The sequence below is a fragment of the Lipotes vexillifer genome, unplaced genomic scaffold (genome assembly GCF_000442215.2).
Source record: "Lipotes vexillifer unplaced genomic scaffold, Lipotes_vexillifer_v1.1 scaffold170, whole genome shotgun sequence".
In the NCBI taxonomy this organism is placed as follows: domain Eukaryota; kingdom Metazoa; phylum Chordata; class Mammalia; order Artiodactyla; family Lipotidae; genus Lipotes; species Lipotes vexillifer.
Window position 1 is genome coordinate 1462855 of NW_006772326.1, and position 16121 is coordinate 1478975.

At 39.1% G+C, this 16121-nt stretch overlaps 1 pseudogene; it reads left to right on the plus strand.

Moving 5' to 3' along the window:
• The first annotated feature begins 2839 nt into the window (after window positions 1-2839).
• Window positions 2840-3671, plus strand: LOC103087040 (cyclic AMP-dependent transcription factor ATF-1 pseudogene; annotated as a pseudogene).
• Window positions 3672-16121: the final 12450 nt, after the last annotated feature.

Sequence of the window (16121 nt, forward strand, 5' to 3'; positions counted from 1 at the left end):
ACCCAATCAAAAAATGGGCAGAAGACCTAAATAGACATTTCTCCAAAGAAGACATACAGATGGAAAATAGGCACAAGAACAGATGCTCAACATCGCTAATTATTAGAGAAATGCAAATCAAAACTATGCTGAGGTATCACCTAATATCAGGCAGAATGACCAGCATTAAAAAGTCTACAAATAACAAATGCTGGAGAGGGCATGGAGAAAAGGGAACCGTCCTACAGTGTTGATGGGAATGTAAATTGGTACAGCCACTATAGAAAACAGTATGGAGGTTCCTTTAAAAACTAAAAATAGAGCTGCCATATAATAAAGCAATCCCACACCTGGGCAGAAAACGCTAATTCAAAAAGATACATGCACCCCAATATTCAGAGCAGCACTATTCACAATAGCCAAGACATGGAAGCGACCTAAATGTCCATCAACAGATGAATAAAGAAGATGTGATATATATATATATATATATATATATATATATATATATATATATATATATACAATGGAATACTATTCAGCCATAAGAAAAGAATGAAATAATGCCATTTGCAGCAACACAGATGGACCTAGAGAAGATAATGCTAAGTGAAGTAAGTCAGACAGAGAAAGACAAATACCATATGATATCACTTATATATGGAATCTAAAATATGATACAAATGAACTTATTTAAAAAGCAGAAACAGACTCACAGACATAGAAAATATACTTATGGTTACCAAAGGGTTAAGGGGGTGGGGAGTGATAAATTAAGAGTTTGGGAGATTGGTTCAAGACAGTGGAGTATAGGGACATGTGATCACTCCCTCTTGTGAGGGCACCAGAATCACAACTAACTGCTGAACAATCATCAGCAGGAGGACACTGGAACTCAACAAAAAAGATACCCCACATCCAAAGACAAAGGAGAAGCCGCAATGAGATGGTACGAGGGGCACAATCACAATGAAATCAAATCTCATAACCGTAGGGTGGGTGACTCACAAATTGGAGAACAATTACACCACAGAAATCCACCCACTGGAGTGAATGTTCTGAGCCCCATGTCAGGCTTCCCAACCTGCGGGTCCGGAAACGGGAGGAGGAATTCCCAGAGAATCAGACTTTGAAGGCTAGCGGGATTTGATTGCAGGACTTTGACAGGACGGGGGGAAAGAGAGACTCCACTCTTGGAGGGCACACACAAAGTAGTGTGCACATCAGGACCCAAGGGAAGGAGCAGTGACCCCACAGGAGACTGAACCAGACCTACCTGCTAGTTTTGGTGGGTCTCCTGCAGAGGCAAGTGTGGCTGTGGCTCATCACTGCAGGGATGAAGACACTGGCAGCAGAAGTTCTGGGAAGTACTTGGCATGAGTCCTCCCAGAGTCTGCCATTAGCCCCACCAAGGAGTCTGTGGGCTCCTGTGCTGGGTCACCTCAGGCCAAGCAACAGACAGGGAGGGAACTCAGCCCCACCTATAAGCAGACAAGTGGATTAAAGTTTTACTGAGCTCTGCCTACCAGAGCACCACCCAGCTCTACCCACCACCAGTCCCTCCCAACAGGAAGCTTGCACAAGCCGCTTAGATAGCCTCATCTACCAGAGGGCAGAGAGCAGAAGCAAGAAGAACTACAGTCCTGCAGCCTGTGGAACGAAGACCACATTCACAGAAACATAGACAACATGAAAAGGCAGAGGACTATGTACCAGATGAAGGAACAAGATAAAACCCCAGCAAAACAACTAAATGAAATGGAGATAGGCAACTTTCCAGAAAAAGAATTCTTAATATGATAGTGAAGATGATCCAGAACCTCGGAAAAAGAATGGAGGCCAAGATTGAGAAGATGCAAGAAATGTTTAACAAAGAACTAGAAAAATAAAGAACAAACACCTAGAAGAATTAAAGAACAAATAATCAGAGACAAACAATACAATAACTGAAATAAAAAATACACTAGACGGAAACAACAGCAGAATAACTGAGGCAGAAGAACGGCTAAGTGACCTGGAAGACAGAATAGAGGAATTCCCTGCTGCAGGATAGAATAAAGAAAAAAGAATGAAAAGAAGGAAGACAGCCTAAGAGACCTCTGGGACAACATAAAATGCACCAGCATTCGCATAATAGGGGTCCCAGAAGGAGAAGAGAGAGAGAAAGGACCCGAGAAAATATTTGAAGAGATTACAGTTGAAAACTTCCCTAACATGGGAAAGGATATAGCCACCCAAATCCAGGAAGCACAGAGAGTGCCAGGCAGGAAAAACCCAAGGAGAAACACGCCGAGACACATAGTAATCAAATTGACAAAAATTAAAGCCAAAGAAAAAGTACCAAAAGCAGCAAGGGTAAAACAACAAATAACATACAAGGGAACTCCCATAAGGTTAACAGCTGATTTCTCAGCAGAAACTCTACAAGCCAGAGGGAGTGGCATGATATATTTAAAGTGAGGAAAGGGAAGAACCTACAACCAAGATTACTCTACCCAGCAAGGATCTCATTCAGATTGAACGGAGAAATCAAAAGCTTTACAGACAAGCAAAAGCTAAGAGAATTCAGCACCACCAAACCAGCTCTACAACAAATGCACAAGGAACTTTTCTAAGTGTGAAACACAAGAGAAGAAAAGGGTCCCCCGCCCCCGGCCTGGTGTAGATCATGCCGCGGAAACGGTAGCCTAGGACAGTTAGCTGTTACGTGACACGGATTCTCCCCGCCCCGCCTGACCCCTGAGAAAGAGGCACGTCCCCGCCAAGTGAGGGGGTGGGGAAGTGGGTAGTGAATTTGGACCCACCTGGGAGGGGGAAGTGGAAGTTCCCTCCCCGGACAGCGGCGAGGCGGCAGCCACAGATGTCATTAAGAGGATCTGCGCCAGTGACAATTGTACCTCTTCCTGAAGAGAAAGTACAGGTTCAGGGGGTCATCCAGACAGCTCAGTCTTGTGTAATTCACCCGCCACACGTGCAAACGGTATCATCTTTATCAGAAAGTGAAGAGTCTCAGGACTCATCTGACAGCATAGGCTCCTCACAGAAAACCCACGGGTTCCTAGCACAGCGCCCATCTTACAGAAAAAATTTGAAAGACCTATCTTCTGAAGATACACGGGGCAGAAAAGGAGACGGAGAAAATGCTGGAGCTTCTGCTGTCACTTCTGTGTCTGTTCCAACTCCCATCTATCAGACTAGCACCGGACAGTACATTGCCATTGCCCCAAATGGAGCCTTACAGCTGGCCAGTCCAGGCACAGATGGAGTACAGGGGCTTCAGACATTAACCATGACAAATTCAGGCAGTACTCAACAAGGTACAACAATTCTCCAGTATGCATAGACCTCTGATGGACAGCAAATACTTGTGCCCAGCAACCAGGTGGTTGTACAAACTGCATCAGGAGATATGCAGACATATCAGATCCGTACCACACCTTCAGCTGCTTCGCTCCACAAAGCGCGGTGATGACATCTCCCGTAACCCTTACATCTCAGACAACTAAGACAGACGTCCCCCAGCTGAAAAGAGAAACAAGGTTGATGAAAAATAGACAAGCTGCTCGAGAATGTCGCAGAAAGAATATGTGAAATGTCTGGAAAATCGAGTTGCAGTCCTGGAAAATCAAAATAAAACTCTAATAGAAGAGTTGAAAACTTTGAAGGATATTTATTCTAATAAAAGTGTTTGATGCTTAAGAAAGAAAATATTTTTGTGGACTTGCCTAAAAATTAGACGGAATTTCTTTTCTTTTTTAGTGGAGTTTTATGAATTAAAAGGTCAAAAATGAAGCTTTTTATTTAGGCTTTGCAACTCAAAGATAAATACCTTACACAAGAGATCTGGTGACAGAGGATAAAGTGGAAAAAGACCTCAAGGAGGTTACTGGCACAACTGGAAGCTCTGTAAAAATTAAACATACTCAAGAAACAAGAACTGAACTTTCACAAATTCAAATTTTCTAAATAACAGTAATTGTCATATTCCAAAAATGACAGATAAGATGAAATTTGATAAATCAGATTTTTAAAAATAAATCAATTTACCCTATAGGTTTGCATTTCTTACTGGTTCCTAAAATTTACCTTTTTCAATTGTGTGTGTGCAATTTCTGCCAGTAAATTCTAAATTACAAATAGAAAAAAGCTAATATACAACTAAATATATAAATTATGTGTTCTGATTATGTATACTTGCTGTATCATCAGGTCTTAAATGGGTTTTTAAAAGTTTGTTTATTGGACTTGAGAGGATTTTTGAGACTGGGTTAACTATTTTTGAGGTCTTGCCCTAAAAGGCATCTAAGGTACATGAATGGAGTGTGGTGATTTTGCAACATGGAAAGAGAATTGTTTAAAAGTTTGATACTTTTAAATGGTTTGTTTTTTGGTTACTCTGGGAATGGTGATTTTCTACAAATATTTAATAAATTGTTTTTTGATTCTATATTCTGTATGCAGTTAAATATACATTACTAATTCTGTTGTGCTTTAATAGAATGGAATGTTTACAGGCCCTTGAGATGCTAGAGTATTTTAAAAAACTTTCTGAAGATGCATACCAAAGTTTTCCAAGAGGATTTTATAATTGGTTTAATGTAAGGTTTATCAGATTCTAAAATAGTACAGTTACTAAGGCAATTTTATGTGAGAGACTATTTTGTAATGTAGTGAATGGTACATTTATAAGAAATGTGACTGCCAATATATTTTTATAGCTAATCTTTATAAACTGTAAAGTTGAGTTTTTAATGATTATTTTAAATGTTTATATAGTTTGTTAGTAAAAAATATTTTGTGTCTCAAAGTATCATTTTTATATTATAGTAAGTAAAGTTTCCAGATTGGCTAATATTTGAATTGTAAGTTTTGTATGCAGTTTATCCAGAGTTCAAAAATGTTGTCAGCACACCAGTGTTTAGCCTCTGTATTCCAATTTGTATGCACTTTGAAATTGTACTGCAAAACTATTGTGTGCTTCTTATACAATATGTATCATATTGTTGTCTATGAAATTAAAGGACACTTGATTAAAAAAAAAAGAAAAGGACCTACAAACACAAACCCAAAACAATTAAGAAGATAGTAATAGGAACACACACATCGGTAATTACCTTAAATGTGAATGTGTTAAATGCTCCAACCAAAAGACACAGGTTCGCTGAATGGTTACAAAAACAAGACCCATATATATGCTGTCTACAAAAGACCCACTTCAGACCTGGGACACATACAGAGTGAAAGTGAGGGGATGGAAAAAGGTATTCCATGCAAATGGAAATCAAAAGAAAGCTGGAGTAGCAATACTCATATCAGATAAAATAGACTTTAAAATAAAGAATGTTACAAGAGACAAGGAAGGACAATACATAATGATCAAGGGATCAATCCAAGAAGATATAACGATTATAAATATATATGCACCAAACATAGGAGTGCCTCAATACATAAGGCAAATGCTAACAGCTATAAGAGAGGAAATTGACAGTAACACAATAATAGGGGGGGACTTTAACACCTCACTTGCACCAATGGACAGATCATCCAGACAGAAAATTAATAAGGAAACAGAAGCTTTAAGTGACAAAATAGACCAGATAGATTTAGTTGATATTTATAGGACATTCTATCCAGAAACAGCAGATTACACTTTCTTCTCAAGTGCACACAGAACATTCTCAAGGAGAGATCACAACTTGGGTCACAAATCAAGCCTCAGTAAATTTAATAAAATTGAGATCATATCAAGCATTTTTCTGACCACAATGCTATGAGGTTAGAAATCAATTACAGGGGAAAAAACGTAAAAAACACAAACACATGGAGGCCACACAATACATTACTAAATAACCAAGAGATAACTGAAGAAATCAAAGAGGAAATCAAAATATACCTAGAGACAAATGACAATGAAAACACGACGATCCAAAACCTATGGGATGCAGCAAAAGCAGTTCTCAGAGGGAAGTTTATACCAATACAATCCTACCTCAAGAAACAAGAAAAATCTTAAACAATCTAACCTTACACCTAAAGGAACTAGAGAAAGAAGAACAAACAAAACCCAAAGTTAGTAGAAGGAAAGAAGTCATAAAGATCAGAGCAGAAATAAATGAAAGAAACAAAGAAAACAATAGAAAAATCAATAAAACTAAAAGTTGATTCTTTGAGAAGATAAACAAAATTGACAAACCATTAGCCAGACTCATGAAGAAAAAAAGGGAGAACACTCAAATCAATAAAATTAGAAATGAAAAAGGAGGGGTTACAACAGACACCCCAGAGATACAAAGCATCATAAGAGACTACTACAAGCCCCTCTATGCCAATAAAATGGACAACCTGGAAGAAATGGACAAATTCTTAGAAAGGTATAACCTTCCAAGACTGAACTGGGAAGAAATAGAAAATATGAACAGACCAATCACAAGTAATGCAATTGAAACTGTTATTAAAAATCTTCCAACAGGGCTTCCCTGGTGGCGCAGTGGTTGAGAGTCCGCCTGCCGATGCAGGGGACGTGGGTTCGTGCCCCGGGCTGGGAGGATCCCACGTGCCACGGAGCGGCTGGGCCCGTGAGCCGTGGCTGCTGAGCCTGCGCGTCCGGAGCCTGTGCTCCGCAACGGGAGAGGCCACAACAGTGAGGGGCCCGCGTACGGCAAAAAAAAAAAAAAATCTTCCAACAAACAAAAGTCCAGGACCAGATGGCTTCACAGGAGAAGAGCTAACACACATCCCTCTCAAACTCTTCCAAAAAACTGCAGTGGAAGGAACACCCCCAAGCTCATTCTACAAGGTCACCATCACACTGATACCAAAACCAGATTAAGATACTACAAAAAAAAAAAAGAAAGAAAATTACAGACCAATATCACTGATGAATATAGATACAAAAAATCCTCAACAAAATACTAGCAAACAGAATCCAACAACACATTAAAAGGATCATACACCATGATCAAGTGGGTGTTATCCCAGGGATGCAAGGATTCTTCAATATACATAAATCAATCAATGTGATACACCATATTAACAAATTGAAGAATAAAAACCATATGATCATCTCAATAGACACAGAAAAAACTTTTGACAACGTTCAACACCCATTTATGATAAAAACTCTCCAGAAAGTGGGCATAGAGGGAACCTACCTCAATGAAATATAAAAGCCATATATGACAAACCCACAGCAAACATCATTCTGAATGGTGAAAAACTGAAAGCATATCCTCTAAGATCAGGAACAAGACAAGCATGTCCACTCTCGCCACTATTATTCAACATAGTTTGGGAAGTTCTAGCCACAGCAATCACAGAAGAAAAAGAATTAAAAGGAATACAATCTGGAAAAGAAGAAGTAAAACTGTCACTGTTTGCAGATGACATGATACTATACATAGATAATCCTAAGGATGCCACCAGAAAACTATTAGAGCTATCAATGAATTTGGTAAAGTTGCAGTATACAAAACTAATGCACAAAAATCTCTTGCATTCCTATACACTAACGATGAAAAATCTGAAAGAGCAATTAAGGAAACAATCCCATTCACCAGTGCAACAAAAAGAATAAAATACCTAGGAATAAACCTACCTAAGGAGGTAAAAGACCTGTACTCAGAAAACTATAAGATACTGATGAAAGAAATCAAAGATGACACAAACAGATGGAGAGGTATACCATGTTGTTGGCTTGGAAGGATCTATATTGTGAAAATGACTACACTACCCAAAGAAATCTACAGATGCAATGCAATCCCTATCAAGTCACCAGTGGCATTTTTTACAGAACTAGAACAAAAAAATCTTAAAATTTGTATGGAGACACAAAAGACCCAGCATAGCCAAAGCAATCTTGAGGGAAAAAAATGGAGGTGGAGGAATCAGGCTCCCTGACTTCAGACTATACTACAAAGCTACAGTAATCAAGACAATATGGTACTGGCACAAAAACAGAAATATAGATCAATGGAACAGGATAGAAAGCCCAGAGATAAAGCCACGCACCTATGGTCAACTAATCTATGACAATGGAGGCAAGGGTATACAGTGGAGAAAATACAGTCTCTTTAATAAGTGGGGCTGGGAAAACTGGACAGCTACACGTAAAGGAATGAAATTAGAACACTCCCTAACACCATACACAAAAATAAACTCAAAATGGATTAAAGACCTAAATGTAAGACTCGACACTATAAAATCTTAGTGGAAAACATAGGAAGAACACTCTTTGACATAAATCACAGCAAGATCTTTTTTTGACCCACCTCCTAGCGTAGTGGAAATAAGAAAAATGAACAAATGGGACCTCATGAAACTTCAAAGCTTTTGCACAGCAAAGGAAATGATAAACAAGGCAAAAAGACAACCCTCAGAATGGGAGAAAATATTTGCAAGCAAATCAACAGACAAAGGATTAATCTTCAAAATATATAAACGGCTCATGCAGCTCAATATTAAAAAAACAAACAATCCAATTCAAAATTGGACAGAAGACCTAAATTGACATTTCTCTAAAGAAGACATAGAGGTGGCCAAGAGGCACATGAAAAGATGCTCAACATCACTAACTATTAGAAAAATGCAAATCAGAACTGCAGTGTGTATCACCTCACACCGGATAGAATGGGCATCATCAGAAAATCTGCAAACAATAAATGCTGGAGAGGGTGTGGAGAAAAGGGAACCCTCTTGCACTGTTGGTGGGAACGTAAATTGATACAGCTATTATGGAGAACAGTATGGAGGTTCCTTGAAAAACTAAAAATAGAATTGCCATATGACCCAGCAATCCCACTACTGGGCATATACCCACAGAAAACCATAATTCAAAAAGACACATTCACCTCAATGTTCATTGCAGCACCATTTACAATAGCCATGTCCTGGAAGCAACCTAAATGCCCATCGGCAGACAAATGAATAAAGAAGGTGTGGTACATATATACAATGGAATATTACTCAGCCATAAAAAGGAACAAAATTGGGTCATTTATAGCGTCGTGAATGGACCAAGAGACTGTCATACAGAGTGAAGTATGTCAGAAAGAGAAAAACAAATATCGTATATTAACGCATATACAGGGAATCTAGAAAAATGGTACAGATAAACCCGTTTGCAAGGCAGAAATAGAGACACAGGCGTAGAGAACAGATATATGGACACCAAAGAGGGAAAGCAGGGGGGCGAGGGTGATGGTGGTGGGATGAATTGGGAGATTGGGTTGGACATATATACACTAATATGTATTAAATCGATAAGTAATAAGAACGTGCTGTATAAAGAATAATTAACTTATAAAAAGGGTTTGGGGCTTCCCTGGTGGCACAGTGGTTAAGAATCCGCCTGCCAATGCAGGGGATACGGGTTGGAGCCCTGGTCCAGGAAGATCCCACATGCCGCGGAACAACTAACCCCGTGCGCCACAACTACTGAGCCTGCGCTTTAAAGCCCATGGGCCACAACTACTGAAGCCCACATGCCTAGAGCCTGTGCTCTGCAACAAGAGAAGCCACTGCAATGAGAAGCCTGTGCACCACAACAAAGAGTAGCCCCCACTCGCTGCAACTAGAGAAAGCCGGTGCACAGCTACAAAGACCCAATGCAGCCAAAAATAAATAAATAAATAAATAAATAAATAAATAGATTTCAGAAAAAAGGGTTTGGGATTAGCAGATACAAAGTACTATATATAAAATTGATAGACAACAAGGTCCTACTGTATAGCACAGGGAACTATATTCAATATCGTGTAATAAATCACAGTGAAAAAATATGAAAAAATATATATGTATATACACTGCATATAACCGAATCACTCTGCTGTACACTAACACAGCATTGTAAATCAAATATACTTCAATAAATAAATTAAATTAGAAATTTTTAATTAAAATTAAAAAATTTTTTAATTAAAATTGTTTTACATTTAAAAATAAAAGTTCAAAAGACTACATAGAAGTGAAAGAGGAAGGGAACAATTACCCCCATTATATTTTCCTTATTCCTGACAACACTTTTCTTCCCTTTCTGCCCCTTCCTTGCCCCACCACAACTAACAACCATCCATACCTGGGTCACCCACCATCCAAGTCTGTTTCTTTGGGATTTTTTTTTTTTTATGGAGGTAAGAAAAAGAGAGGAAGCCAGAAGTGCCATGGAGGGTTTGCCAAAGCGGAAATTAAAAGTTCAAAAGAACCGAAACCAAACAGATCGCTAGCCACACCAGGATCTGAAACTAAATCTGGGAGGTGGAAACTCTCAGGCAATGTTCCCTCCTTCATGATGAATGGACGATATCAACCATCTTTCTACTTGTTTTTTCAGAAGTCTTATTTACCCTAGGCTATAAGGTGAGATGAACTCCAAGGCTGTTGTAAACCCCAGTGCTGCTGGGGACAGTAATGGAATCCTGAAGAAAGATTAGTTAAAAAGCAATATTTATGGAACGACACCCAGAGACTAAAAGGAAACAAAAACATGTTTAACCAGACAGTGTTCTGGGATGCAGTCTGAGAACTCAGAATCAAAGTTGTTTAATTTGAAATGACTTTGCAAAACATGGAATATAATCTCATTTACCTAGAGTGTCTGGCACTTGGCAAAATACAACACACAGAAATCTGACTAGTATGTAAAGATGTCTCTATTCTGCTCCCTGTATGGGAGAAAATCATGTGGGAGAAAGACATATGCTGCTGTGTGAATGTAAACTGTTCCCCGCCCCTCACCCCCGCACATCACTTGCCCAAATACATTTGCAAGGTGTCAAGCAGGGAGCCCCGATAAAAGGACTGGAATGATCACCTGGATAATCCTTAGGATTAACTTCAGGATAGTCTCTTCCAATACCATCAAAGAGCGTGAAAAGTGAGGGCTCAATTCATAGGGTGGCATTCTATCCAGGGCAACCTGAACCCTGTAGTCTGTGTGACAGAATTCTTAGAAAAGTCACTTTTGTTCCAAAAACAACATATATAAAATGGCAGACATGAAACTGTAGGATCAAGCACGCCAGGAGCTTCTTAAAGCTTCATTGTTTGAAACTAAATATGATCTCAGTAGCAGAGCCAAACGTACATTTATTGCCCTGGCTCATGCTATAATATGAATAATAATAAAAACTAATATTTACTAAGCACTTATGTGCTAGGGACTGTGACAGGGCTTTTCAATAGATTATCTCCTTTATGTGGACAATACAACAACACTGCAAGTAGATATTATCATTGTCCCGATTCTTAAGGAAACTAGAGCTTAGGAAGATTAAGAATCCTGACCAGGATTACACAGCTAGTAAGAGGTAGAGCCACAATTTGAACCCAGGAAAATTGCCTCCAGAGCCTGAACTTTTGACCATTATGTCACCCCGCTATGGGGTGACAAAGTCCCAGTACTTTTGAACCTTGAAGCTGGTCCTTGGCAGCCTTTTTTTTAAACTTTAAAATGAGGTGGTAATGCTCATAATTTGTTAAATTTTAAAATGATTCTCCCGTTCTTTTCATTTTCCTTAAGGCACAAAGATAGTAAATGGTATATTGGGATCTGGACAGGAATCTCTGTTTTAATCACCTCCAATTCACCTCATTGGTGAGGGAGGGATTCCTGCCCTAGGGTTATGGGGATGGCTGAACACACAACACCCAACACTGGACAGATGACATGGATAGCAGTTCATTAATCACAGCTACTCACCACCTGGGGGAGGGGGACACTGCATGCCAGGGGTTGCATTTAGAAACAGAGAAAAGCAGAGCCTGTGGGAAGCAGTCTTTGTAGTATCAAGAGGGTGTGATATCCCCTATTCCACAGGAGAATACAATTGGCTTGTTTGAATAATCCTGCAGGCTGGTAGGGATCTGAAAACTGCTACTTGGGGATAAACAGGAGCTATACGTGATCCTCCTAATGAGGAGGGTTGTTTGCCTATGAGACCTTATCTGCAGAAGCAGGGTGGGAAAGGGAATTTGTAGTTGGACCATTTGAAGTCCTTCCAATTTTACCAAATGTCAAGATAGCACATAATATTGGACCTTAATTTTAAGGCTTACACCACAGTGTCTATAAAACATAAATAGATGAGAAATACAAGGAAAGTGCATGAACAAAGATAGTTGGCTAGAGAAGAGCAGGGTGTATTTGGGTAACTAAGGCTATGTGGAAAGGAAACGTGTTAGATGAGACTGGAAAGCTGGTTTCCAAGGGCTTTGATAACCCATTAAAGATTTTTTAAAAAAATAGAAGGACATGACCAAATATATGTTTTAGGAAAAATCTATCTGGAATGAGGATGGATTAGAAAGGAGGAGAAAGCAGAGACAGACAAAGAAGATTACTGTTTGTTGACATGATGACAGTGAGATATCATGGGCATTTGAGCCGGAAAAGTGGCCTCCATGGAAAGATGAGCAAAACAGCAAGTCAAGAGAAATTACAGTGGCACAGACCACAGGAGTAATCAAATGATTGGCTGTAGGGAGTAAGGGAGCAAAAGAAGTAAGGATTACTCCAAAGATAGCCCATCTTTGTTTAAAGTTTTCATATTTTGTTTACCATGGATTTTTTGCATTAATTTTGATGTCTAAAAATAAATATTTCATTAAAATATTTATCTCGATCACAGAGTGCATTATTTTCTTGTGGCTGCTGTAACAAATTACTATACATTTAGTGGCTTAAAACAACAGACATTTATTCTATCACAATTCTGGAGGCCAGAAGTCTGAAATCAAGGTGTCTGCAGGACCACAGTCCCTCCAGAGGCTCTAGGGGATAATCCATGCCTTGCCTCTTCCAGCTTCTGGTGGCTGTCAGCATTCCTTGGTTTGTGTCTGCATCACTTCCATCTCTACCATGTAGTCACACTACCTTCTCTTCTTCTTCCTGTGTAAAATCTCCCTCTCCCTCTCTCTTGTAAGGACATCTATAATTACATTTAGGGCTCACCCAGATAACCCCAGATAATATCTCCATCTCATGATCCTTAACTTCATCATATCTGCAAAGTCTTTGCCATTCATAGGTTCCAGAGATTAGATGTGGATTTCGGGGGGGGGGGGCTAATTTTTAGCCTACCACACTGAGTTTTTTTACATCTTTTTATTAATTAATTTATTTATTTTTGGCTGCATTGGGTCTTCGTTCTGCACACTAGCTTTCCCTAGTTGCGGCGAGCAGGGGCTACTCTTCGTTGTGGTCTGCGGGTTTTCTCATTGTGGTGGCTTCTGTTGTTGTGGAGCATGGGCTCTAGGCATGCAGGCTTGAGTAGTTGCAGTGCGTGGGCTCAGTAGTTGTGGCACACGGGCCCTAGAGCGCAGGTTCAGTAGTTGTGGCGCATGGGCTTAGTTGCCCTGCAGCATGTGGGATCTTCCTGGACCAGGGCTCAAACCCGTGTCCCCCGCATTGACAGGTGGATTCTTAACCACTGCGCCAACAGGGAAGCCCCCTAGGACTCTTTAAATTTGGCATCTTGGGCAAGTGCCTCCCTTCACTCTCCTCACCCACGCTGGTTCCAGCCCTGGACCATTTGGGCCTGGAACACTACGAGAAGGTGGTTTTGCTTACAAAAATGGGAAATTAAAGAGAAGGAACTGATCTAGGACACAAATATTGCTTAAATATTTAAAATAACCTACTATTGAATTAGATATTTTAGTGTCCATTTGGATGTTAACACCTGATTTTTATGTTCCTCGAACATGGCCTCATTTTTCCTGGAGCCAAATGAAAGCCCACCTTGAGAACAGGTTAGGACATTCTGTGTCTTTACCTAGAGTTGAGAAGATAATACTGCCCAGTGTTCATTTCCCTTTCTTTTCTGTTTTTTTTTTTTTTTTTTTTTTTTTCATCTCCCTTTCTTGGAAACAGTACCAGAACTTGCTTTGGGGAACCACCTGTCTTCTACTCTCAGACGATGTGATTAGATGGTCTCTACTCCCCACCCCAGGACTGGAACTTGTGGCCCAGGCATTGTCTATCAATGGAACTGCTTCTCCCTAACTACAGCTATGGGTTCACAGATCTGTCTCAAATTGATCTAATAAAAATGAATTCTGGGATTTCAGTGGGAACCGCAAGGAAGTACTGAGTTTTCCTCTCAACTTGTATCAGTGAATATGGAGCTTGAAGCTCTGGAGCCTGAAGCTAACAGAGAAAAGGCAAAACTAAGACTCAAAGATCCCAATGACATCACTTCAGTCACTAAATCAGGTCACACTTGAAGCCAGACCTACTCCCAGGCTTTTCAATTACCTGAACCAATAAATTTCTCTTATTGTGTATGCAAGATTGAATTTGATTTTTCTGTCATTTAAAACCACAACTGATCGTTAGAAACTTTAATAAAACATATATATATATATAATTTTAAATACTTGGCTGCTCAATGGAAATGGTGTGGTGCCTGGGGCAGAAAAACTTTTTGAGCTGGGGTTGTACCCAAGGGACATTTGTGCTTTATTTGGTGAGAGTGTAAATTATTTCATCCTTTGACCAGGACACTGCCACTGTCATGGAATTTATTCAGTGCCACAAAGCCTCCAGTGGGAACCCAGCATTTTCCCTCAAGGAGATAGGACTATCTGATCAATCTCCAGGAAAGGTATTGACTGAGGAGCAAAAAAGAATTAGAGGAAAGGCTAGCAAGGTCACTAGGTAATCTTGGACAAAGCTACTGGAGAAAGTGAAAAGGGAGGGCCATGGGGCATTTAGGAAAGGGACCAGGGCAAGAGGAAGCTGGTCAAAAATGTAGGGAAGTGATTACCGGATTACATTCCCTAGAGTTCCTTGGGCTTCCTTTACAAAAGTGGCAATGGCTAGCACCATACTTATAAATTACTCCTCTCTACTTTGTACAGACTTTTTTTGTTGTTGTTGTAGTAAAGGAAATTAACAATAAAAAATCAAAAAAGAAAATATGATTAAGATAGTAAACGAAATCATTTTCTTTTCACATTCCGTATGTACCCTTCATATCTGGTAGAAAAGATTATACTGGCATTAGGCTGTGTTATGCTAAAGTAATGAAGAGTGAAGGTTTCATAATAGTCAACTCAATCATCTCTTCATCACTTTACATTTCAACGTTTGACCTAAGGAGAGCCCATTCCAGGGTCATATTAAGAATATTTAAAAGAAACAGGAAAGTCCACCAGTAAGATAGCTTCTCCAGTAGAATAAACTATCCACTCAGGAGAGTCTACATTTTCAGCAGCAATTTAACACCTTGCCTAAATTTTTCAACATCTCACTAGTTCTTTCTTCTTAACTAGTAAAGAAATGACTTATATGTTGGGTGGGTCCTTTTGTATTATGCTTATAAAATAACATTTGACTACATATTTTATACTAATTATATCAGTGGGCTATAGTAATAGGCAAAATAAACCCCAGAGGAGCATGTTTTTTTAAAATATAAACAAGTAAATGAAGAGCCTATGAAGATATTAACAGCTTTCCTTGATCACAAGCTTCTAAGCACTATTCAAAGCTCTTTAGGGACCATAATTACTGTAGTCTATAGAGTTACTGTTACTTGTATTTGGCAAGATTCTCCATGTCAATTGTACAGTGTGAGGCTGAACAAAACAGAGAAATAAAGGGGAAAAATTTGGCAAAACATCTTGGCCTTAACCTTTACTTATATCACTAGGGAGGTATAAGGGACAGACATCACAGAGAATAAAAATAAGAGGTGACGTTTTGGAAGAAATCCAAATTCTCTCTTATTTAAGGGAGTCAATTCAATTTACCTTGAAACAAGATTATGTACACTGGAGGTAAAAACATTAAAGGATCAGGTATTTGATCAAATTTTAGGGGAAAATTTAAGATTCCAAACATGGCACTACTTATAAATACACAATATGTGTGTTCATACATACAAACATGTTCTGAACATTCTGATGAAGAAAAAATGTTGTTTATACTTTTTAGATCAGTTCCAAAATTCACTTAGGAAAAGTCTTAAAAGCTCTTAGAGATGAAAACTCTAGTAAATGAAGCCTAATTTTCATGAATACCTGTACTCAAGGGCTATTTGACCTGAATTACACAGCACGTTTTAAGCTTTGTAACTCTTAGAGTGCATATAATTTTTAATTGACTTTTCTTTGGCAATGTCAGTATGTATGTATTATATTCA